This window comes from Staurois parvus, unplaced genomic scaffold (genome assembly GCF_062004578.1).
Source record: "Staurois parvus isolate SC_StPar_1 unplaced genomic scaffold, SC_StPar_1.0 ptg000795l, whole genome shotgun sequence".
Lineage (NCBI taxonomy): Eukaryota > Metazoa > Chordata > Amphibia > Anura > Ranidae > Staurois > Staurois parvus.
This window is the reverse complement of record NW_028318591.1, coordinates 2,221,449-2,245,711: the sequence shown is the minus strand read 5'-3', so window position 1 is coordinate 2,245,711 and position 24,263 is coordinate 2,221,449. Positions and strand designations below refer to the sequence as shown.

Below are 24,263 nucleotides of genomic sequence, written 5' to 3'. Positions count from 1 at the left end.
ACGGTAGGTGCCACCCCGTGTGGCACGCACCCCCGCACCTGCCTTGGGACGCCACTGCCTCAAACAAGTGCTGAGGAGTCAGTAGGAAGGGGGTGCAGTGGGTGCTGAAGAGTCAGTGGGAAGGGGGTGCAGGGGAGGCTGAGTAATCAGAGGGAAGGGGGTACTAGTGGTGTTGAGGAGTCAGAGGAAAGGAGGTGCAAAGAATGCTGAATAGTCAGAGGTAAGGGCGTGCCAGGGAGGCTGAGGAGTCAGAGGGAAGGGGGTGCAAGGGAGGCTGAGGAGTCAGAGGGAAGGGGGTGCAAGGGAGGCTGAGGAGTCAGAGGGAAGGGGGTGCAAGGGAGGCTGAGGAGTCAGAGGGAAGGGGGTGCAAGGGAGTCTGAGGAGTTAGAGGGAAGGGGGTGCAAAGCATGCTTAGGAGTCAGAGGGAAGGGGTGCAAGGGAGGCTGAGAAGCCAGAGGGAAGGGGGTATAAGGCAAACCAAGGAGACAGTAGGAAGGGGATGCAAGGGAGACTGAAGAGTCACAGGGAAAGAGGTACAAGGAATGCTGAGGAGTCACAATGAAAGGGGGTACAGGAGAGGCTGAGGAGTCAGAGGGAAGGGGGTGCAAGGGATGCTGAGGAGTCACAAGGAAGGGGGTACAGGGGAGGCTGAGGAGTCAGAGGGAAGGGGGTACAGGGGAGGCTGAGGAGTCAGAGGGAAGGGGGTGCAAGGGATGCTGAGGGTATTCTCCAAGCTCTTTACACTTCAGTATGAAACCATCTTTCTGTTCTCTTTTTTGAATGTCTGAACTGTTGACACCAATGTCTGCCTCCAATAGTATATTGTGTCGTTAGTCATTCTGGAAGTCACACAAAGGGCAGAGCTTGTACAAAAGGGCATCATCCTTCGGGTGTGCCTAGAGCATCAGGATGTCTATAGATGGCCCTGGAGGTCAGCGGCGTGTTTTATGCGTTTTCTCCACTTAGGCTTTCTTTAAAGTGAACCTCTCCCCCCACCTTGTACTCTGTATGAATAATATGGCATATCATAATATACTACAACCATTTTATTATTTTTTTTTTTTAATCAATAAAAAGCTATTATTGAGTAAAATCAGCCCAGTGACTTGAACTAGCCTGAGATGATGTCATCAGTCTGAGAGCTGTCACTTTTTACTATGAAGCATGTGTGCAGGGGCCTTCGTGATGGGATCACCAAGGATTCTTTAATAGCTGCAGACTGACAAAATATTGGGAATGACGTCTGAAATGATATCAGCCTATTAAAGTTTGTCGGAGATTTTGGTGAGCGGATTTACATGTACTCTAAATTTGCAGTGCTGTATCTGACCACCAGGTGGCACCATTTTTGTATTCTTTTATATAATATATGTCCAGGAACTGCGCAAGTTTCTTTGGGTATTTAAAGTTGTGGGGGGGGGGGGGACCCGGAGTTCTGCTTTAACTTTGCCCTGTGTTACTGCACTATGGGCCAAATTTGTGCATCAAAAACAAAACAAGAAAATAAAAAAGTGTTTTTTTTTTTTTTTAATAGGTGGGGGTAGTAAACGGGGTTGGGGGATGGTAGGAGCTGAAGCTGTTTAAAGCAGTATGAAACACAAAAACAAACAGTTATTATATTGCAGCTTACCAATTCTTAGATGTGATGGCTGCATTTGTTTTTCTTTTTTAGGCTTCTTTCTTTTTTTCATCTGGTGATCCAGCCAGTACGTCTGTTGTTATTTAACAGACCAAGCTCCCCCCCCCCCCCCCCCCCCAGACGGACAATACTGCTGTCCAAAGGCACCACCTGTGCTCCTTTATCCAGAGCAGGGGCGCCACTCTGATATAGGAGGTGTGGCCAGATCACCAGGTAAAAAGAAAACGATCAGCCACCACATCTAATGATTGGTAAACTGCGATATATTAAATTTTTTGGTTTTGGGTTAAAAACCGCTTAAAATCCTGCCAATGAATGCGTGCAAAAACAAAAAGATCCTGCCAGAAATGTTATCAGCTGATAACTTCCTGTGCTCTCTGCCGTTTACATTCATTCTAGCTATCTCTCTGAACTACAGAGCCCCCTCCCCATCAGGTCATGGAGATGAGAAGGGGGATGTTTTCTGTAGTAACACACTTCTTAGGGTGACAACGCTGCTGCTCCATTTCCTCTAATGTCCTATACTCTCTGCCTGTGCTGCATTCTTATCAGTTACATTGTTCCCAGCCAGGGGCGGACTGACCATTTGGAAACTCGGGCACTGCCTGAGGGCCCGGGGTCAGTAGGGGACCCCATGAGATGCCCCTGGTACCTTTTTTGATAGGCTTTTATGAGTTTGGGCAAGGACACAGGGGCCCCATGATCCCCTATTGCCCGGGGGCCCCATGAGTTGTCAGTCCGCCCCTGTTCCCAGCTATCCCTGAAGGCTCTCTTCTATGTCAAGGTGAAAAGGAGAGGGGGAGTTGTTCTGTAGTTCAGTGCTAGGGTGACATCACTGCTCTTTTATAGATACAATACAGTGAGCGTTGTCACCCGAAGAACAAAGGGTGTTACTGGCAGGATCACCAGGTGAAAAGGAAAGAAAAAAGCCCAATAAAATGCAGCCACCACATCTAAGGACTGGTAAGCTGCAATATAGTACATTCTGATTCTTGGCTTTAGATACAATTTTCATTCACATGGCGGCTGACACTTGTACAGCTTGAATGGGGCTTGGCACTCATGTAAATGAAGCTCAAACAGTTTTTTTTTACCTTTTTTAAAGTGGATGTTACCCCAAAATGTAATACGTCTGATGTGTCTGTGTTACCATCTACCTGTATTACAAAGTACAGGATCTTTGCAGCGCCTCCTTTGTGTGATATACCTGTTGATCCTGACAGTCCTCCTGCTTTCCTATTTCAAGCAGCTGCTGACAGATCTGCCCGCATCACTCTTCATTTGTGATTCGTGTTCTGCTGGTATTCTGCCTTCTGCTCACAACCCCCCCCCCCCCCTGCCCCCCCCCCCCCCCGCACACCTTTTCATTGTGAAGAGCAGTGTATTGCTGTTTCTCTGCCTCCTGCTGACATGTCCTCCTGTATAGCTCTTCACAGGAAAGATCAGTGTACTACTGTTTCTCTGCCTCCTGCTAACATGCACTCCTGTATAGCTCTTCAGTAGGACAATCGGTGTACTACCATTTCTCTGCCTCCTACTCAGGGGCGGACTGAGAACTCATGGGGCCCCCGGGCAATAGGGGATCATGGGGCCCCTGTGTCCTTGCCCACACTCAAAAAAGCCTATGAAAAAGGTACCAGGGGCATCTCATGGGGCCCCTACTGACCCCGGGCCCTCGGGCAGTGCCCGAGTTTCCAAATGGTCAGTCCGCCCCTGCTCCTACTGACACCTCTGCCTGCACCGCTCGGCATTTAGAGATTAGTGTATTGCTGTTTTTCTGCCTCTTGCTCACATGTCCCCCCTCTGTCCCCTCACATACAGCTTTTCATAGGAAAGATCAGGGTACTACTGTTCCTCTGCCTCCTGCTGATATGTCCTCCTACACAGCTCTTCACAGGAAAGATCAGTGTACTACTGTTCCTCTGCCTCCTGCTGATATGTCCTCCTACACAGCTCTTCACAGGAAAGATCAGTGTACTACTGTTTCTCTGCCTCCTGCTGATCTGCCCTCCTTTATAGCTGTTCAGAAGGACAATTGGTGTACTACCATTTCTCTGCCTCTTACTGACACATCCACCTGCACTGCTCTGCATTTGGAGATTAGTGTACTGTCGTTTTTCTGCCTCTTGCTCACATGTCCCCCCTCCGTTTCCTCACACACAGCTTTTCATGGGAAGATCAATGTATTACTGTTTCTCTGCCTCCTGCTGACCTGTTGTCCTGCATAGCTCTTCACTGGAAAGATCAGTGTACTGCAGTTTCTCTACCTCCTGCTGACACCCCCCCCCCCCCCCACCGACACACAGCTCTTCATTGGGAAGATTAGTGTACTGCTTTTTCTCTACAGACATGCCCCCCCCCCATCCCCACACAGCTCTTCATTGGGAAGATCATTGTGCTGCTGTTTCCCTGCCTCCTGCTCACATGCCTCCCTGCACATCTTTTCACTGGGAAGATCAGTGTGCTGCTGTTTCCCAGCCTCCTGCTCACACGCCTCCCTGCACATCTTTTCACTGGGAAGATCAGTGTGCTGCTTTTTCCCTGCCTTATGCTCACACACCTCCCTGCACATCTTTTCACTAGGAAGATCAGTGTGCTGCTGTTTCCCTGCCTCCTGCTCACATGCTTTCCTGCACATCTTTTCACTGGGAAGATCAGTGTCCTGCTGTTTGCATTCCTCCTGCTCACACACCTCCCTGCACATCTTTTCACTGGGAAGATCAGTGTGCTGCTGTTTCCCTGCCTCCTGCTCACATGCCTCGCTGCACATCTTTTCACTGGGAAGATCAGTGTCCTGCTGTTTCCCTGCCTCCTGCTCACACGCCTCCCTGCGCATCTTTTCACTGGGAAGATCAATGTCCTGCTGTTTCCCTGCCTCCTGCTCACACGCCTCCCTGTGCATTTTTTCACTGGGAAGATCAGTTTGCTGCTGTTTCCCTGCCTCATGCTCACACGCCTCCCTGCACATCTTTTCACTGGGAAAATCAATGTCCTGCTGTTTCCCTGCCTCCTGCTCACACGCCTCCCTGTGCATTTTTTCACTGGGAAGATCAGTTTGCTGCTGTTTCCCTGCCTCATGCTCACACGCCTCCCTGCACATCTTTTCACTGGGAAGATCAGTGTGCTGCTGTTTCCCTGCCTCCTGCTCACACGCCTTCCTGCACATCTTTTCACTGGGAAGATCAGTGTGCTGCTGTTTCCCTGCCTCCTGCTCACACGCCTTCCTGCACATCTTTTCACTGGGAAGATCAGTGTGCTGCTGTTTCCCTGCCTCATGCTCACACGCCTCCCTGCGCATCTTTTCACTGGGAAGATCAGTGTGCTGCTGTTTCCCTGCCTCCTGCTCACACGCCTCCCTGCACATCTTTTTACTAGGAAGATCAGTGTGCTGCTGTTTCCCTGCCTCCTGCTCACACGCCTCCCTGCACATCTTTTCACTGGGAAGATCAGTGTGCTGCTGTTTCCCTGCCTCCTGCTCACACGCCTCCCTGCACATCTTTTCACTGGGAAGATCAGTGTGCTGCTGTTTCCCAGCCTCCTGCTCACACGCCTCCCTGCACATCTTTTCACTGGGAAGATCAGTGTGCTGCTTTTTCCCTGCCTTATGCTCACACACCTCCCTGCACATCTTTTCACTAGGAAGATCAGTGTGCTGCTGTTTCCCTGCCTCCTGCTCACATGCTTTCCTGCACATCTTTTCACTGGGAAGATCAGTGTCCTGCTGTTTGCATTCCTCCTGCTCACACACCTCCCTGCACATCTTTTCACTGGGAAGATCAGTGTGCTGCTGTTTCCCTGCCTCCTGCTCACATGCCTCGCTGCACATCTTTTCACTGGGAAGATCAGTGTCCTGCTGTTTCCCTGCCTCCTGCTCACACGCCTCCCTGCGCATCTTTTCACTGGGAAGATCAATGTCCTGCTGTTTCCCTGCCTCCTGCTCACACGCCTCCCTGCGCATTTTTTCACTGGGAAGATCAGTTTGCTGCTGTTTCCCTGCCTCATGCTCACACGCCTCCCTGCACATCTTTTCACTGGGAAGATCAGTGTGCTGCTGTTTCCCTGCCTCCTGCTCACACGCCTTCCTGCACATCTTTTCACTGGGAAGATCAGTGTGCTGCTGTTTCCCTGCCTCCTGCTCACACGCCTTCCTGCGCATCTTTTCACTGGGAAGATCAGTGTGCTGCTGTTTCCCTGCCTCATGCTCACACGCCTCCCTGCGCATCTTTTCACTGGGAAGATCAGTGTGCTGCTGTTTCCCTGCCTCCTGCTCACACGCCTTCCTGCGCATCTTTTCACTGGGAAGATCAGTGTGCTGCTGTTTCCCTGCCTCCTGCTCACACGCCCTCCTGCACATCTTTTCACTGGGAAGATCAGTGTGCTGCTGTTTCCCTGCCTCATGCTCACATGCCTCCCTGCGCATCTTTTCACTGGGAAGATCAGTGTCCTGCTGTTTGCATTCCTCCTGCTCACACACCTCCCTGCACATCTTTTCACTGGGAAGATCAGTGTGCTGCTGTTTCCCTGCCTCCTGCTCACATGCCTCGCTGCACATCTTTTCACTGGGAAGATCAGTGTCCTGCTGTTTCCCTGCCTCCTGCTCACACGCCTCCCTGCGCATCTTTTCACTGGGAAGATCAATGTCCTGCTGTTTCCCTGCCTCCTGCTCACACGCCTTCCTGCACATCTTTTCACTGGGAAGATCAGTGTGCTGCTGTTTCCCTGCCTCCTGCTCACACGCCTTCCTGCACATCTTTTCACTGGGAAGATCAGTGTGCTGCTGTTTCCCTGCCTCATGCTCACACGCCTCCCTGCACATCTTTTCACTGGGAAGATCAGTGTGCTGCTGTTTCCCTGCCTCCTGCTCACACGCCTTCCTGCACATCTTTTCACTGGGAAGATCAGTGTGCTGCTGTTTCCCTGCCTCATGCTCACACGCCTCCCTGCGCATCTTTTCACTGGGAAGATCAGTGTGCTGCTGTTTCCCTGCCTCCTGCTCACACGCCTTCCTGCGCATCTTTTCACTGGGAAGATCAGTGTGCTGCTGTTTCCCTGCCTCCTGCTCACACGCCTTCCTGCACATCTTTTCACTGGTAAGATCAGTGTGCTGCTGTTTCCCTGCCTCATGCTCACATGCCTCCCTGCGCATCTTTTCACTGGGAAGATCAGTGTGCTGCTGTTTCCCTGCCTCATGCTCACACGCCTCCCTGCACATCTTTTCACTTGGAAGATCAGTGTACTGCTGTTTCCTTGTCTTTTGCTGGTGGCGCACCCTCCCCTCCACTTCACACAGCTCATCACAGTGTACTTCTGTCTCTGCACGTTACACTGGACTGTGCCTGAGGGAGATTCCACCCCCACCCCTCTCTAAGTCTGTTATTTAGCTGAGAACAGAAGTCATGTGATCACTTACAAAAAAGAAAGATAGAGATACAGTATACCCCGATCTCCTCGCATTTCTATTTCAAGGCTAAAGGGTTCTCCTACTCTCACACTTTATTATTGTGGATGGTGTTATTACAACATTTGTTTTACAATTTTTCACTCGTTGCTTCCTGATATTTTCCTGAGAAGTCACCAGCAGGGAAGGTTGCACCGGTCATGTTTTCCTAATCATCAGATCAGTGACATTCCGTGAGAAAACAGATTCTGGATCTCTCAGTGTACATATCCATCTTCAGTTCAGGTTACATCCGTCTACATCTCTTTATGATTCAGTTGTTGAAATATGGTGATTGCAGATTCACATGGTGCAGGAATGGCACAGGAACACGGCATGCGTTTCTGTGTGAACCGGTTCTGGAAGAAGAGAGGACCAGCAGATGTACTGATACAGACAATCAATACGACCATAACATTACTATGGGGTAACACCTGCAGTATTCTGAATGACAGGACGTAAAGTGTTACTAGACCCACAACAGTACAATCAGTCTGTAGATGCAGTAAAGCATGCTTGTTATACTCAGTGTGGGACCTAAGGGGTTAATCCTCTGCATTGTGTAAAAAGGCTGTTTGATCCTGTCTTCTCTGCCCCTCCTCTTGTTGAAATGACCACCTGATACAGACTGAATCTGTAGTCACATGCACATGCTCAGTTTGGTGTGCATGTCCTCAACAAAGGGCCAATCAGAGGGTCAAGGGTTTCACATCTTCCTAGAGCAGAAAGAAAACTCCTCCTACAAGCTTTAACCAGTGCTCTGCTGAAGTCACAAGACTGATCTAACTGCTGATGAGAAAAGGTATTTAGCAGTTTATATTTACTAAAATAATTGCATTTCCATGTTTTGTGTACTGTGGGAGACCAGATCTAGTAAATGCAGGGTCCTGGGAGACCAGATCTAGTGAATGCGGGGTCTGGGGAGAGCAGATCTAGTGAATGCAGGGTCCGGGGAGACCAGATATAGTGAATGCAGGGTCCGGAGAGACCAGATCTAGTGAATGCAGGGTCCGGGGGGACTGGATATAGTGAATGCAGGGTCCTGGGAGACCAGATATAGTGAATGCGGGGTCCGGGGAGACCGGATATAGTAAATGCGGGGTCCGGGGAGATCAGATATAGTGAATGCGGGGTCCGGGGAGACCAGATATAGTGAATGCAGGGTCCAGGGAGACCAGATATAGTGAATGCAGGGTCCGGGGAGACTGGATATAGTGAATGCAGGGTCCTGGGAGACCAGATATAGTGAATGCGGGGTCCGGGGAGACCGGATATAGTAAATGCGGGGTCCAGGGAGACCAGATCTTGTGAATGCAGGGTCCGTGGAGACCAGATCTAGTGAATGCGGGGTCCGGGGAGACCAGATCTAGTGAATGCGGGGTCCCTGCATTCACTATATCTGGTCTCCCAGGACCCTGCATTCACTATATCTGGTCTCCCAGGACCCTGCATTCACTATATCCGGTCTCCCCGGACCCTGCATTCACTATATCCGGTCTCCCCGGACCCTGCATTCACTATATCTGGTCTCCCAGGACCCTGCATTCACTATATCTGGTCTCCCACAGAACATGGAAATGCAATTAATTTAGTTAATAGAAACTGCTAAATACCTTTCCTCATCAACAGTATGTAGCATTCGTGTGACTTCTATCAATATCCAGCAGAGCACTGGTTAAAGCTTGTAGGAGGAGTTTTCATTCTCCCCTGATTGTCCTATGAGGCTGCATACCCCCTGACCCTCTGTCTGGACAGTGCTGATTGGCCCTGTGCTGATCACATGCACCCCCCCCCCCAAAAAAAGAAAAAAAAAGAAAAAAAATCCAACAGCAAACAAAAAAAAAAGAAAAAAACCCTCTCTAGTAATACACACCAAATGTGCATCTTGCCCCTAAGGCTCTGTTCTATCAGGAGATGAGTTGGGGACACTAGAAGAAGGGGAAGATTAGAGAAGACAGGATTAAACATCCTTTTTACACAATGCAGATGATTATCCCCTTAGGTTCCAAAGTGTGTATAACAAGCACAAGGGCGGACTGACAACTCATGGGGCCCCTGGGCAATAAGAGATAATGGGGCCCCCTGTGTCTCCGCCTACACTAAAGCCAAAGCCACACCCACACAACACCCTGCCTACATATTGCAGCTCAGCTGCATATAAAGGGCATTAACAATAATTTAAAAAATAATAAAACAAAGTCGTGGGGTCCCCCTCCATTCATACCAAGCCCTTCGGGTCTGGTATGGGTTTTGAGGGGAACCCCCATGCCAAGATTAAGAAAAAATGGCGTGGGGTCCCCCCCCAAGATCCATATCAGACCCTTATCTGAGCATGCAGGTCAGAAAAGGGGGAGGGGGTCCGCCCACAAAGCATCTTGTCCTCATGTTGATGGGGACATGGCGCCTTCCCCACAATATAAAAAAGGGAGCAGTTGACTAGAGAAAACTGCAAAAAAGTCGGTGGATATAAATCCAAAGCGGAGTACAAAATACATCAATATGGGTGCAAATACGTATCTTTTTTTTGTGATTGACAGACTTTTTTCACACTACACTTTTATTTTGTGAACGGGTAGCGGTACCATGTACCCATACTCTTTCACATGGGGGGGCGGGATCTGGGGGCCCCCTTGCTAAAGGGGGCTTCCAGATTCCAATAAGCCCCCCGCCTGCAGACCCCACAACCACAGGCCAGGGTTGTGCGGAAAAGGTAAAAAAAATAAGTGGCTAATGCAAAAAAAGCAAGAGGAAGATATGCACTCTGCTGGAGAGGAAGAGAGAGGACAGTCTTAAAGTGTTGCTAAACCCACAACAGTAAAATCAGTCTGTATTTGCAGTAAAGAATCCTTGTTCAGGGGCGGACTGACCATTCGGGCATTGCCCGAGGGCCCGGGTTTAGTAGGGGGCCCGGTGAGAGGCTCACTGGACACAATTCACTAAGCCGCATCCGAGTATGTGGTAGGATACCGCACAGCATTTTTATTTTTAAACTTTGAATTCACCAAAAAATGCTACTAAAACACTTCATGAGTTATTTTATCAAGTCATGCAGCATTTTAGTAGTGAAAACCATGCGTTAATGTTTCAGCTGTCAGCGGAGTTCCCCACTGAAAGCTGAATGTAAAAGAAAGAATTGCCGGCCATTAAAAAAATTATTTAAAAAAACGGCAAGGGGTCCCCCCTCCATCCATACCAAGCCCTTCGGGTCTGGTATGGATTTTAAGGGGAACCTCAACGGCAAAATTTAAAAAAAAATAAAAATTGGTGGGGGTTCCCCCCAAAATCAATACCAGACCCTTATCAGAGCATGCAGCCCGGCAGATCAGAAAAGGGGGGGGGGAGACAAGCAAGCGCTTCCCCCCTCCTGATCCAAAAAACGCTACTAAAACACTACATGAGTTATTTTATCAAGTCGTGCAGCATTTTAGTAGTGAAAACCATGCGTTAATGTTTCAGCTGTCAGCGGAGTTCCCCGCTTACAGCTGAATGTAAAAGAAAAATTGCCGGCAATTAAAAAAAAATGTAAAAAAACGGCAAGGGGTCCCCCCTCCATCCATACCAAGCCCTTCGGGTCTGGTATGGATTTTGAGGGGAACCCCCATGGCAAAATTAAAAACAAAAAAAAAATTGCTGGTATCAGAGCATGCAGCCCAGCAGGTCAGAAAAGGAGAGGGCGGGGGGGGGGGTGACGCCCCCTCCTGAACCATACCAGGCCACCCAGATCCTGCCCACCTCGCCCTATGTGAATGAGTATGGGGTACATGCTACCGCTACCCATTCACAAAAAAAAGTGTAGTGTGAAAAAAAAGACAGGAGACAGTCTTTGACAAGTCCTTTTATTAAAAAAAGAAAAATAAAAGAATGTCCCCGAAGTAGATCCAACGTCAATCACAATGCCTGCCGCCACTACCTGAAAAAAAAAAAATAAAGGCTCCGTCCCGACGCTGGCTCCATCACGTGTGACCCCAACACCTTGTGGCGTCATCAACCGGGGCATGTTAGGTCAATTATACCACAAGGAGGTGGAGACACATGTGTGATGTCACTGGGCGGCCCCGCCCCTTACAAATTTAAGAATTAGCAATCCAGCGGAGCAGTCAGACGACCGGGAGCCAGTGTCAGGAGAGGAGCCTTTTTTTTCCCTTTCTCATTTTCAGGTAGCGGCGGCGGGCATCATGATTGACGTTGGATCTACTTCGGGGACATTCCTTTATTTATCTTCTTTTAATAAAAAGGACTTGTCAAAGACTGTCTCCTGTCTTTTTTTCACACTACACTTTTTTTTTTTTTGTGAATGGGTAGCGGTACCATGTACCCCATACGCATTCACATGGGGGGGGGGGGCAGGATCTGGGGGCCCCCTTGCTAAAGGGGCTTCCAGATTCCAATAGGTTCCCTGCCCGCAGACCCCCACAACCACAGGCCAGAGTTGTGGGGAAGAGGTCAAAAAATAAGTGCCAGGTCAAAAAGGTATAAATACCTATCATGACTTCTCTGACTCACCATAATTATAGATGTGGATTAGTAACCGAACAAGTAGCATATGAAAAGAAAGCAGTTGATTAGAGCAAAGTTCAAAGAAGTCGGTGGATGTAAATCCAAAGCAGAGGACAAAATACATCAATATGGGTGCAAATAAGTATCTTTATTGTGATCGCAATGATCCTGTGAAGGGTATACTTATAACAAGGTGAACACACGGTCAGTCACAGATAAAAACCGTATACTAAAAACAATGGTCACTTAGCTGAAAAATACAAAGCAGTGATAGGCTTGGAAACCGATAATAACCCTCTAGGGCAGCGGTTCTCAACCTGGGGGTCGCGACCCCTTTGGGGGTCGAACGACCATTTCCCAGGGGTCGCCTAAGACCATCGGAAAACACATATTTCCGATGGTCTTAGGAACCGAGACACCGCTGCAGTCTCCGGCGATGTGTGGGCGGGATGATACGCTGCTGTCACCTGGCCACACCTCCGGGATCGCTCAGCAGCTCCGCCTCCTCGCCGCTGATTGGCCACCGGAACTGTAGCTCAGGAGAGGCACACAGGCGGCCAATCACCGGCGAGGAGGTGGAGCTTGGAGAGGAGGAGCCGAGCGGCAGCGCGCGTACATCAAAGAAGACCGAGGGAGCTGCCGGAGCGAGTGAAGAGGAGAGCGGCCAGAGAAGGAAGACAGCTGACAGGTAAGTGAGAGAGCGAGCCCAGGCTGGAGCAGGGGTCAGCAAAGTAAGTATCATTGGTGTCAGTGGGAGGAATAGTGCGCCATCATTTGTGTCACTAATACCAACGATGGGGCACTATTCCTCCCCCCACTGACACCAACGATGGGGCACTATTCCTCCCCCCACTGACACCAACGATGGGGCACTATTCCTCCCCCCACTGACACCAACGATGGGGCACTATTCCTCCCCCCACTGACACCAACGATGTGGCACTATTCCTCCCCCCACTGACACCAACGATGTGGCACTATTCCTCCCCCCACTGACACCAACGATGTGTCACTATTCCTCCCCCCACTGACACCAACGATGGGGCACTATTCCTCCCCCCACTGACACCAACGATGGGGCACTATTCCTCCCCCCACTGACACCAACGATGGGGCACTATTCCTCCCCCCACTGACACCAACGATGTGGCACTATTCCTCCCCCCACTGACACCAACGATGGGGCACTATTCCTCCCCCCACTGACACCAACGATGGGGCACTATTCCTCCCCCCACTGACACCAACGATGGGGCACTATTCCTCCCCCCACTGACACCAACGATGGGGCACTATTCCTCCCCCCACTGACACCAACGATGGGGCACTATTCCTCCCCCCACTGACACCAACGATGGGGCACTATTCCTCCCCCCACTGACACCAACGATGGGGCACTATTCCTCCCCCCACTGACACCAACGATGGGGCACTATTCCTCCCCCCACTGACACCAACGATGGGGCACTATTCCTCCCCCCACTGACACCAACGATGGGGCACTATTCCTCCCCCCACTGACACCAACGATGGGGCACTATTCCTCCCCCCACTGACACCAACGATGGGGCACTATTCCTCCCCCCACTGACACCAACGATGGGGCACTATTCCTCCCCCCACTGACACCAACGATGGGGCACTATTCCTCCCCCCACTGACACCAACGATGGGGCACTATTCCTCCCCCCACTGACACCAACGATGGGGCACTATTCCTCCCCCCACTGACACCAACGATGGGGCACTATTCCTCCCCCCACTGACACCAACGATGGGGCACTATTCCTCCCCCCACTGACACCAACGATGGGGCACTATTCCTCCCCCCACTGACACCAACGATGGGGCACTATTCCTCCCCCCACTGACACCAACGATGGGGCACTATTCCTCCCCCCACTGACACCAACGATGGGGCACTATTCCTCCCCCCACTGACACCAACGATGGGGCACTATTCCTCCCCCCACTGACACCAACGATGGGGCACTATTCCTCCCCCCACTGACACCAACGATGGGGCACTATTCCTCCCCCCACTGACACCAACGATGGGGCACTATTCCTCCCCCCACTGACACCAACGATGGGGCACTATTCCTCCCCCCACTGACACCAACGATGGGGCACTATTCCTCCCCCCACTGACACCAACGATGGGGCACTATTCCTCCCCCCACTGACACCAACGATGGGGCACTATTCCTCCCCCCACTGACACCAACGATGGGGCACTATTCCTCCCCCCACTGACACCAACGATGGGGCACTATTCCTCCCCCCACTGACACCAACGATGGGGCACTATTCCTCCCCCCACTGACACCAACGATGGGGCACTATTCCTCCCCCCACTGACACCAACGATGGGGCACTATTCCTCCCCCCACTGACACCAACGATGGGGCACTATTCCTCCCCCCACTGACACCAACGATGGGGCACTATTCCTCCCCCCACTGACACCAACGATGGGGCACTATTCCTCCCCCCACTGACACCAACGATGGGGCACTATTCCTCCCCCCACTGACACCAACGATGGGGCACTATTCCTCCCCCCACTGACACCAACGATGGGGCACTATTTCCCCCCCCCTGACCCCAACGATGGGGCACTATTCTCCCCTCCACCACACTGACATCAATGATGGGGCACTATTCCTCCCACTGACACCAATGATGGGGCACTATTCCTCCCCCCACTGACACCAACGATGGGACACTATTCCTCCCCCCACTGACACCAACGATGGGACACTATTTCCCCCCCCCCTGACCCCAATGATGGGGCACTATTCTCCCCTCCACCACACTGACATCAATGATGGGGCACTATTCCTCCCACTGACACCAATGATGGGGCACTATTCCTTCCACTGACACCAGTGATGTGGCACTATTCCTCCCACTGACACCAGTGATGGGGCACTACTCCCACTGACACCAGTGATGGGGCACTACTCCCACTGACACCAGTGATGGGGCACTACTCCCCCCACTGACACCAGTGATGGGGCACTATTCCTCCCACTGACACCAATGATGGGGCACTACTCCCCCCACTGACACCAATGATGGGGCACTACTCCCCCCACTGACACCAATGATGGGGCACTACTCCCCCCACTGACACCAATGATGGGGCACTACTCCCCCCACTGACACCAATGATGGGGCACTACTCCTCCCACTGACACCAGTGATGTGGCACTACTCCTCCCACTGACACCAGTGATGGGGCACTACTCCTCCCACTGACACCAGTGATGGGGCACTACTCCCCCCACTGACACCAGTGATGGGGCACTACTCCCCCCACTGACACCAATGATGGGGCACTACTCCCCCCACTGACACCAATGATGGGGCACTACTCCTCCCACTGACACCAATGATGGGGCACTACTCCTCCCACTGACACCAATGATGGGGCACTACTCCTCCCACTGACACCAATGATGGGGCACTACTCCTCCCACTGACACCAATGATGGGGCACTATTCCTCCCACTGACACCAATGATGTGGCACTACTCCTCCCACTGACACCAGTGATGGGGCACTACTCCTCCCACTGACACCAGTGATGGGGCACTACTCCCCCCACTGACACCAGTGATGGAACACTACTCCCCCCACTGACACCAATGATGGGGCACTACTCCCCCCACTGACACCAATGATGGGGCACTACTCCCCCCACTGACACCAATGATGGGGCACTACTCCCCCCACTGACACCAATGATGGGGCACTACTCCCCCCACTGACACCAATGATGGGGCACTACTCCCCCCACTGACACCAATGATGGGGCACTATTCCTCCCACTGACACCAACGATGGGGCACTATTCCTCCCACTGACTCCAACGATGGGGCACTATTCCTCCCACTGACACCAACGATGGGGCACTATTCCTCCCACTGACACCAACGATGGGGCACTATTCCTCCCACTGACACCAACGATGGGGCACTATTCCTCCCACTGACACCAACGATGGGGCACTATTCCTCCCACTGACACCAACGATGGGGCACTACTCCCCCCACTGACACCAGTGATGGGGCACTATTCCTCCCACTGACACCAATGATGGGGCACTACTCCCCCCACTGACACCAATGATGGGGCACTACTCCCCCCACTGACACCAATGATGGGGCACTACTCCCCCCACTGACACCAATGATGGGGCACTATTCCTCCCACTGACACCAGTGATGTGGCACTATTCCTCCCACTGACACCAGTGATGGGGCACTACTCCTCCCACTGACACCAGTGATGGGGCACTACTCCCCCCACTGACACCAGTGATGGGGCACTACTCCCCCCACTGACACCAATGATGGGGCACTACTCCCCCCACTGACACCAATGATGGGGCACTATTCCTCCCACTGACACCAGTGATGTGGCACTATTCCTCCCACTGACACCAGTGATGGAGCACTACTCCTCCCACTGACACCAACGATGGGGCACTATTCCTCCCACTGACACCAACGATGGGGCACTATTCCTCCCACTGACACCAACGATGGGGCACTATTCCTCCCACTGGCACCAACGATGGGGCACTATTCCTCCCACTGGCACCAACGATGGGGCACTATTCCTCCCACTGGCACCAACGATGGGGCACTATTCCTCCCACTGGCACCAACGATGGGGCACTATTCCTCCCACTGACACCAACGATGGGGCACTATTCCTCCCACTGACACCAACGATGGGGCACTATTCCTCCCACTGACACCAACGATGGGGCACTATTCCTCCCACTGACACCAACGATGGGGCACTATTCCTCCCACTGACACCAACGATGGGGCACTATTCCTCCCACTGACACCAACGATGGGGCACTATTCCTCCCACTGACACCAACGATGGGGCACTATTCCTCCCACTGACACCAACGATGGGGCACTATTCCTCCCACTGACACCAACGATGGGGCACTATTCCTCCCACTGACACCAACGATGGGGCACTATTCCTCCCACTGACACCAACGATGGGGCACTATTCCTCCCACTGACACCAACGATGGGGCACTATTCCTCCCACTGACACCAACGATGGGGCACTATTCCTCCCACTGACACCAACGATGGGGCACTATTCCTCCCACTGACACCAACGATGGGGCACTATTCCTCCCACTGACACCAACGATGGGGCACTATTCCTCCCACTGACACCAACGATGGGGCACTATTCCTCCCACTGACACCAACGATGGGGCACTATTCCTCCCACTGACACCAACGATGGGGCACTATTCCTCCCACTGACACCAACGATGGGGCACTATTCCTCCCACTGACACCAACGATGGGGCACTATTCCTCCCACTGACACCAACGATGGGGCACTATTCCTCCCACTGACACCAACGATGGGGCACTATTCCTCCCACTGACACCAACGATGGGGCACTATTCCTCCCACTGACACCAACGATGGGGCACTATTCCTCCCACTGACACCAACGATGGGGCACTATTCCTCCCACTGACACCAACGATGGGGCACTATTCCTCCCACTGACACCAACGATGGGGCACTATTCCTCCCACTGACACCAACGATGGGGCACTATTCCTCCCACTGACACCAACGATGGGGCACTATTCCTCCCACTGACACCAACGATGGGGCACTATTCCTCCCACTGACACCAACGATGGGGCACTATTCCTCCCACTGACACCAACGATGGGGCACTATTCCTCCCACTGACACCAACGATGGGGCACTATTCCTCCCACTGACACCAACGATGGGGCACTATTCCTCCCACTGACACCAACGATGGGGCACTATTCCTCCCACTGACACCAACGATGGGGCACTATTCCTCCCACTGACACCAACGATGGGGCACTATTCCTCCCACTGACACCAACGATGGGGCACTATTCCTCCCACTGACACCAACGATGGGGCACTATTCCTCCCACTGACACCAACGATGGGGCACTATTCCTCCCACTGACACCAACGATGGGGCACTATTCCTCCCACTGACACCAACGATGGGGCACTATTCCTCCCACTGACACCAACGATGGGGCACTATTCCTCCCACTGACACCAACGATGGGGCACTATTCCTCCCACTGACACCAACGATGGGGCACTATTCCTCCCACTGACACCAACGATGGGGCACTATTCCTCCCACTGACACCAACGATGGGGCACTATTCCTCCCACTGACACCAACGATGGGGCACTATTCCTCCCACTGACACCAACGATGGGGCACTATTCCTCCCACTGACACCAACGATGGGGCACTATTCCTCCCACTGACACCAACGATGGGGCACTATTCCTCCCACTGACACCAACGATGGGGCACTATTCCTCCCACTGACCCCAACGATGGGGCACTATTCCTCCCACTGACCCCAACGATGGGGCACTATTCCTCCCACTGACACCAACGATGGGGCACTATTCCTCCCACTGACACCAACGATGGGGCACTATGCATCCCACTGACACCAACGATGGGGCACTATGCATCCCACTGACACCAACGATGGGGCACTATGCATCCCACTGACACCAACGATGGGGCACTATGCATCCCACTGACACCAACGATGGGGCACTATGCATCCCACTGACACCAACGATGGGGCACTATGCATCCCACTGACACCAACGATGGGGCACTATGCATCCCACTGACACCAACGATGGGGCACTATGCATCCCACTGACACCAACGATGGGGCACTATGCATCCCACTGACACCAACGATGGGGCACTATGCATCCCACTGACACCAACGATGGGGCACTATGCATCCCACTGACACCAACGATGGGGCACTATGCATCCCACTGACACCAACGATGGGGCACTATGCATCCCACTGACACCAACGATGGGGCACTATGCATCCCACTGACACCAACGATGGGGCACTATGCATCCCACTGACACCAACGATGGGGCACTATGCATCCCACTGACACCAACGATGGGGCACTATGCATCCCACTGACACCAACGATGGGGCACTATGCATCCCACTGACACCAACGATGGGGCACTATGCATCCCACTGACACCAACGATGGGGCACTATGCATCCCACTGACACCAACGATGGGGCACTATGCATCCCACTGACACCAACGATGGGGCACTATGCATCCCACTGACACCAACGATGGGGCACTATGCATCCCACTGACACCAACGATGGGGCACTATGCATCCCACTGACATCAGTGATGGGGCACTATTCCTCCCACTGATACCAACGATGGGGCACTATTCCTCCCACTGATACCAAGGATGGGGCACTATTCATCCCACTGACATCAGTGATGGGGCACTACTCCTTCCACTGACACCAATGACATGGCACTACTCCTCCCACTGCAAAATTACAGTTATGAAGTAGCAATGAAAATAATTTTATGGTTGGGGGTCACCACAACATGAGGAACTGTATTAAGGGGTCGCGGCATTAGAAAGGTTGAGAACCACTGCTCTAGGGGAAAAGGAAATATTCTCACTTGTGAAAAAAGTGACAACAGGACTGCATAGAATGATCTAGAGTTCTGTCTGATTATCATCAGGGTGTGGTGTCTTCATTGCTTGAGTACCTTACAGATTTCCAGTGATGGCATAAATAAAGAAAAAGAAGTGGTTTCACCGCTTGGAAATATTCCTCAATCTTGGATAGTATATAGGATTAGTCCTAAAGATAGTACATAGGATTAGTCCTGAAAGATCAACATATTCGATGAATCATTCGGTGAGATATAGGTCAATGCATTGCTATACATATCAGCAAAAATTAGTTCAAGCTCCAACTACAATCTTCTGACTATGGAGTTCTATACACATAGTAATCTAGCGATAAGATCGTAGTTGAAACTTGAACCCTTGTATGCATGACTCCTTTTTGCTGATATGTATAGCAATGCATTGACCTATATCTCACCGATTGATTCATCGAATATGTTGATCTTTCAGGACTAATCCTATGTACCATTATACTATCCAAGATTGATGAATATTTTTCTTTATTTATGCCATCACTGGAAATCTGTAAGGTACTCAAGCAATGAAGACACTACACCCTGATGACAATCAGAGAGAACTCTAGATTAGCCTTTCTCAACCAGAGTGCCTTGAGGTTTCATCAGGGGTGCCCAGGCACCCTGGGGTACCTTGAGGTTTCATCAGGGGTGCCTTGAGGTTTCATCAGGGGTGCCCAGGCACCCTGGGATACCTTCAGGTTTCATCAGGGGTGCCTTGAGGTTTCATCAGGGGTGCCTTGAGGTTTCATCAGGGGTGCCCAGGCACCCTGGGATACCTTGAGGTTTCATCAATGGTGCCTTGAGGTTTCATCAGGGGCGCCCAGGCACCCTTGGATACCTTGAGGTTTCATCAAGGGTGCCTTGAGGTTTCATCAGGGGTGCCCAGGCACCTTGGGGTACCTTGAGGTTTCATCAGGGGTGCCCAGGCACCCAGGGATACCTTGAGGTTTCATCAGGGGTGCCCAGGCACCCTGGGATACCTTGAGGTTTCATCAGGGGTGCCTTGAGGTTTCATCAGGGGTGCCCAGGCACCCTGGGGTACCTTGAGGTTTCATCAGGGGTGCCTTGAGGTTTCATCAGGGGTGCCCAGGCACCCTGGGGTACCTTGAGGTTTCATCAGGGGTGCCCAGGCACCCTGGGGTACCTTGAGGTTTCATCAGGGGTGCCTTGAGGTTTCATCAGGGGTGCCCAGGCACCCTGAGATACCTTGAGGTTTCATCAGGGGTGCCTTGAGGTTTCATCAGGGGTGCCCAGGCACCCTGGGATACCTTGAGGTTTCATCAAGGGTGCCTTGAGGTTTCATCAGGGGTGCCCAGGCACCCTGGGGTGCCTTGAGGTTTCATCAGGGGTGCCTTGAGGTTTCATCAGGGGTGCCTTGAGGTTTCATCAGGGTTACCTTGGCAAAATGTCTAAAAATTGCCCAAAACTTGTATACAAACCAGCGGGTGGAACAAGCCTGCCTTTTAGTTACACAAAGCCACAGGTTTCCATTGTGCACCATTACGACCTTCTAGCCGCCAGCTTCCTGACAACCAATGGCATCAGTTGATACGGAGGATGTCAGTTGCCTGCACAGCATCCTAGTTTGACCCTCGCTTGCCCTTTCCATCGGTGCTGGGGTCACATTCGCTCAGTGATGGAGGAAACATTGAGGGAGAAGAGAAACATTGGAATACTAGTCAGTACCAGGGTGCGAAAGTGTATTTGCTTTGGAAGAATAAATCCTCTCTAATGTTGGCTGTCCTACATGTGTGGATGTCGCTGCGTTATATAAAACTATTATAGTTTTTCACATTTTAGAATGGGGTGCCTCAAAACTATCCATAATTTTAAAGGGTGACTTGACTGAGGAAAGGTTGAGAAACACTGCTCTAGATCATTCTATGCAGTCATGTTGTCACTTTTTTCCTAGCTAGGAATTTTTCCTTTTTCCCTAGAGGGTGAATATCGGTTTCCAAGCCCATCACTGCTTTATATTTTTCAGTGACGTGTATGCTGTGCACCATTGTTTTAGTACGCTGTTTTTATCTGTGATTGACCGTGTGTTCACCTTGTTATAAGTATACCCTTCACAGGATCATTGCGATCACAATAAAGATACTTATTTGCATCCATATTGATGTATTTTGTACTCTGCTTTGGATTTATATCCACCGACTTTTTTGCACTTTGCTCTAATCAACTGCTTCTTTTTTATATGCTACTTGTTCGGTTAATAATCCACATCTATAATTATGGTGACTCAGAGAAGTCATGATAGGTATTTATACCTTTTTTGACCTGGCACTTATTTTTGACCTCTTCCCCACAACTCTGGCCTGTGGTTGTGGGGTCTGTGGGCGAGGGGCTTATTGGAATCTGGAAGCCCCCTTTAGCAAGGGGGCCCCCAAATCCCTGCCCCCCCTACAGTATGTGAATGAGTATGGGGTACATGGTACCACAAAAAAAAAGTGTAGTGTGAAAAAAGACAGGAGACAGTCTTTGACAAATCCTTTTTATTAAAAGAAGAAAAATAAAAGAATGTCCCCCAAAGTAGATCCAATGTCAATCACAATGCCCGCTGCCGCTACCTGCAAATGAGAAAGGGAAAAAAAAGGCTCCTTCCCGGCCGTCTGATTGCTCCGCTAGCTTGCTAATTCTTAAATATGTAAGGGGCGGGGCCGCCCAGTGACATCACGCGTGTGGTCCCATCTCCTTGTGACTTAATTGACCCAGCATGCCCCAGTTGATGACACCACAAGGGGTGGGGTCACATGTGATGGAGCCAGCGTGGGGACAGAGACTTTTTTTTTTTTTCTCTTTTTTCGGGTAGTGGCGGCAGGCATCGTGATTGACATTGGATCTACTTTGGGGACATTATTATTATTATACAGGATTTATGGCGCCAACAGTTTGCGCAGCGCTGTACATTATAATGGGAGACAATACAGCAACAATACAGTTCAATACAAGAGGGATAGGAGGGCCCTGATCCTGGGAGCTTACAATCTAGGAGATTTGTTTATTTTTCTTCTTTTAATAAAGGACTTGTCAAAGACTGTCTCCTGTTTTTTTTCACACTACCCTTTTTTTTTTTTTGTGAATGGGTAGCGGTACCATGTACCCCATACTCATTCACATAGGGTGAGGGATGCTGGATCTGGGTGGCCTGGTATGGTTCAGGAGGGGGGGAGCGCTTGCTCGTCTCCCCCCCCCCCCCCTTTTCTGACCTGCCGGGCTGCATGCTCTGATAAGGGTCTCTTATGGATTTTGGGGGGAACCCCCACCAATTTTTTTTTTTTTTTTGCCATGGGGGTTCCCATCAAAATCCATACCAGACACGAAGGGCTTAGTATGGATGGAGGGCGGACCCCTTGCCAGTTTTTAATATTTTTTTTAATTGCCGGCAATTCTTTTATATTCAGCTGTCAGTGGGGAACTGCTGACAGCTGAAACGCATGGTTTTCACTACTAAAATGCTGCATGACTTGATAAAATAACTCGTGGTGTTTTAGTAGCGTTTTTTGGTGGATTCAAACTTCAAAAATAAAAATGCTGTGCGGTATCCTACCACATACTTGGATGCAGTAAGATACCACTTAGTGAATTGTGTCCAGTGAGCCTCTCACCGGGCCTCTGACCCGGGCCCTCAGGCAATGCCCGAATGGTCAGTCTGCCCCTAAACAAGCATTCTTTACTGCATATACAGACTGATTTTACTGTTGTGGGTTTAGCAACACTTTAAGACTGTCCTCTCTCTTCCTCTCCAGCAGCCTGCATATCTTCCTCTTGCTTTTTTTGTGTTAGCCAATCACCGTCCTTCCAGGATCGATCCAGATCCAGCAAAGATGGCTGCCACTGCACTGGAGACACTCCATAGACAAGCATTGCAAAGTGGTCTCCTTAAAGATGGCTGCTGTCCTTCTGCATTAATGAATATTCAATTCAACCCTGTCCACACTGCTGAATGATAATACAGAGGCAAAAAGGAAGAAGAAGTTCCACGGCAATTTTCAGCTACTGTCCAGGTTACATATGTTTCTTGCCTAAGGGCCAGTTCACACCGAATCAGACTCCTGTGTGATTCCCACCTGTATTTTGACGGCCCATTCATTTGCTTGGGCTGCAAAATGCCCTGGACTTGTGATCTGTGTTAAAGGTGCCCTAGGCAGCCAATTAATTTCCAGTGCATTGCAGCAGAATGTGTTGGGATGCCGATCAGAATAAATGGCACTGTACCCCACCAATGCATATAATCAGTTTTAGATTCTATTATTATTAATAATTTATTGTTGTTTTATCACATAGGGGACCTAACGTCCTTTAAGTGTTGTAATGTTGTGACTGGGCTTCTTTAATGAGACATCAGGGGTCATTTAGGCCTCCGTTCACACTGGCATTAGAAACAGGCATTTGGGGCGCAAAGCAGCCTACAATAGATAATATGGACAGCGGGCAGAGCTGTTCACCTGTAGCGCTTGCGTTGCTTCGCAGCAAAAATGAAGCTATATGTTGAGTTTGGGAGGAGCGCAAAAAATGGGCAAAAGCAGATCAGGGCAAAACTGAAAGCGTACAAAAAAAAAAAATGTGATGGAAATGACCGTGAGCTGCAGTCGTGTGAAATGCGGCGTCTTATGTCGCACACATACGCCGTGTCATCACCCATGTCTACATTGCGATTTCCCCAGTTGGTTTGAAAAAAAAGCACAAAAAACAAACACATGCAGATTGAGGTGAAACTGAAAGTATGCAAAAAAAAAATGAGATGGAAATGACCGTGAGCTGCAATCGTGTGAAATGCGGCGTCTTATGTCGCACACATACACTGTCTCGTCACCCATGCCTACATTGCACTTTCCCCAGTTGGTTAAAAAAAAGCGCAAAAACCGGAAACATGCAGATTGAGGTGAACCTGAAAATGTACAAAAAAAATGTGATGGAAATGACCGTGAGCTGAAGTCGTGCTGGGACAGGCGTGTGGAATGCGGCATCTTATGTCTCACACATACGCCGTGTTGTCACCCATGCCTACATTGCGCTTTCCCCAGTTGGTTAAAAAAAAAGCGCAAAAAACGGACAAATGCAGATTGAGGTGAACCTGAAAGCGTACAATAAAAAAAA

At 50.8% G+C, this 24,263-nt stretch overlaps 1 protein-coding gene across 1 annotated transcript in view; it reads left to right on the top strand.

The window, feature by feature from the left end:
* Nucleotides 1-24,263, top strand: part of B4GALT4 (beta-1,4-galactosyltransferase 4) — a 178,308-nt gene that overhangs the window by 15,223 nt on the left and 138,822 nt on the right. The gene's annotated exons all lie outside the window — the stretch shown is intronic.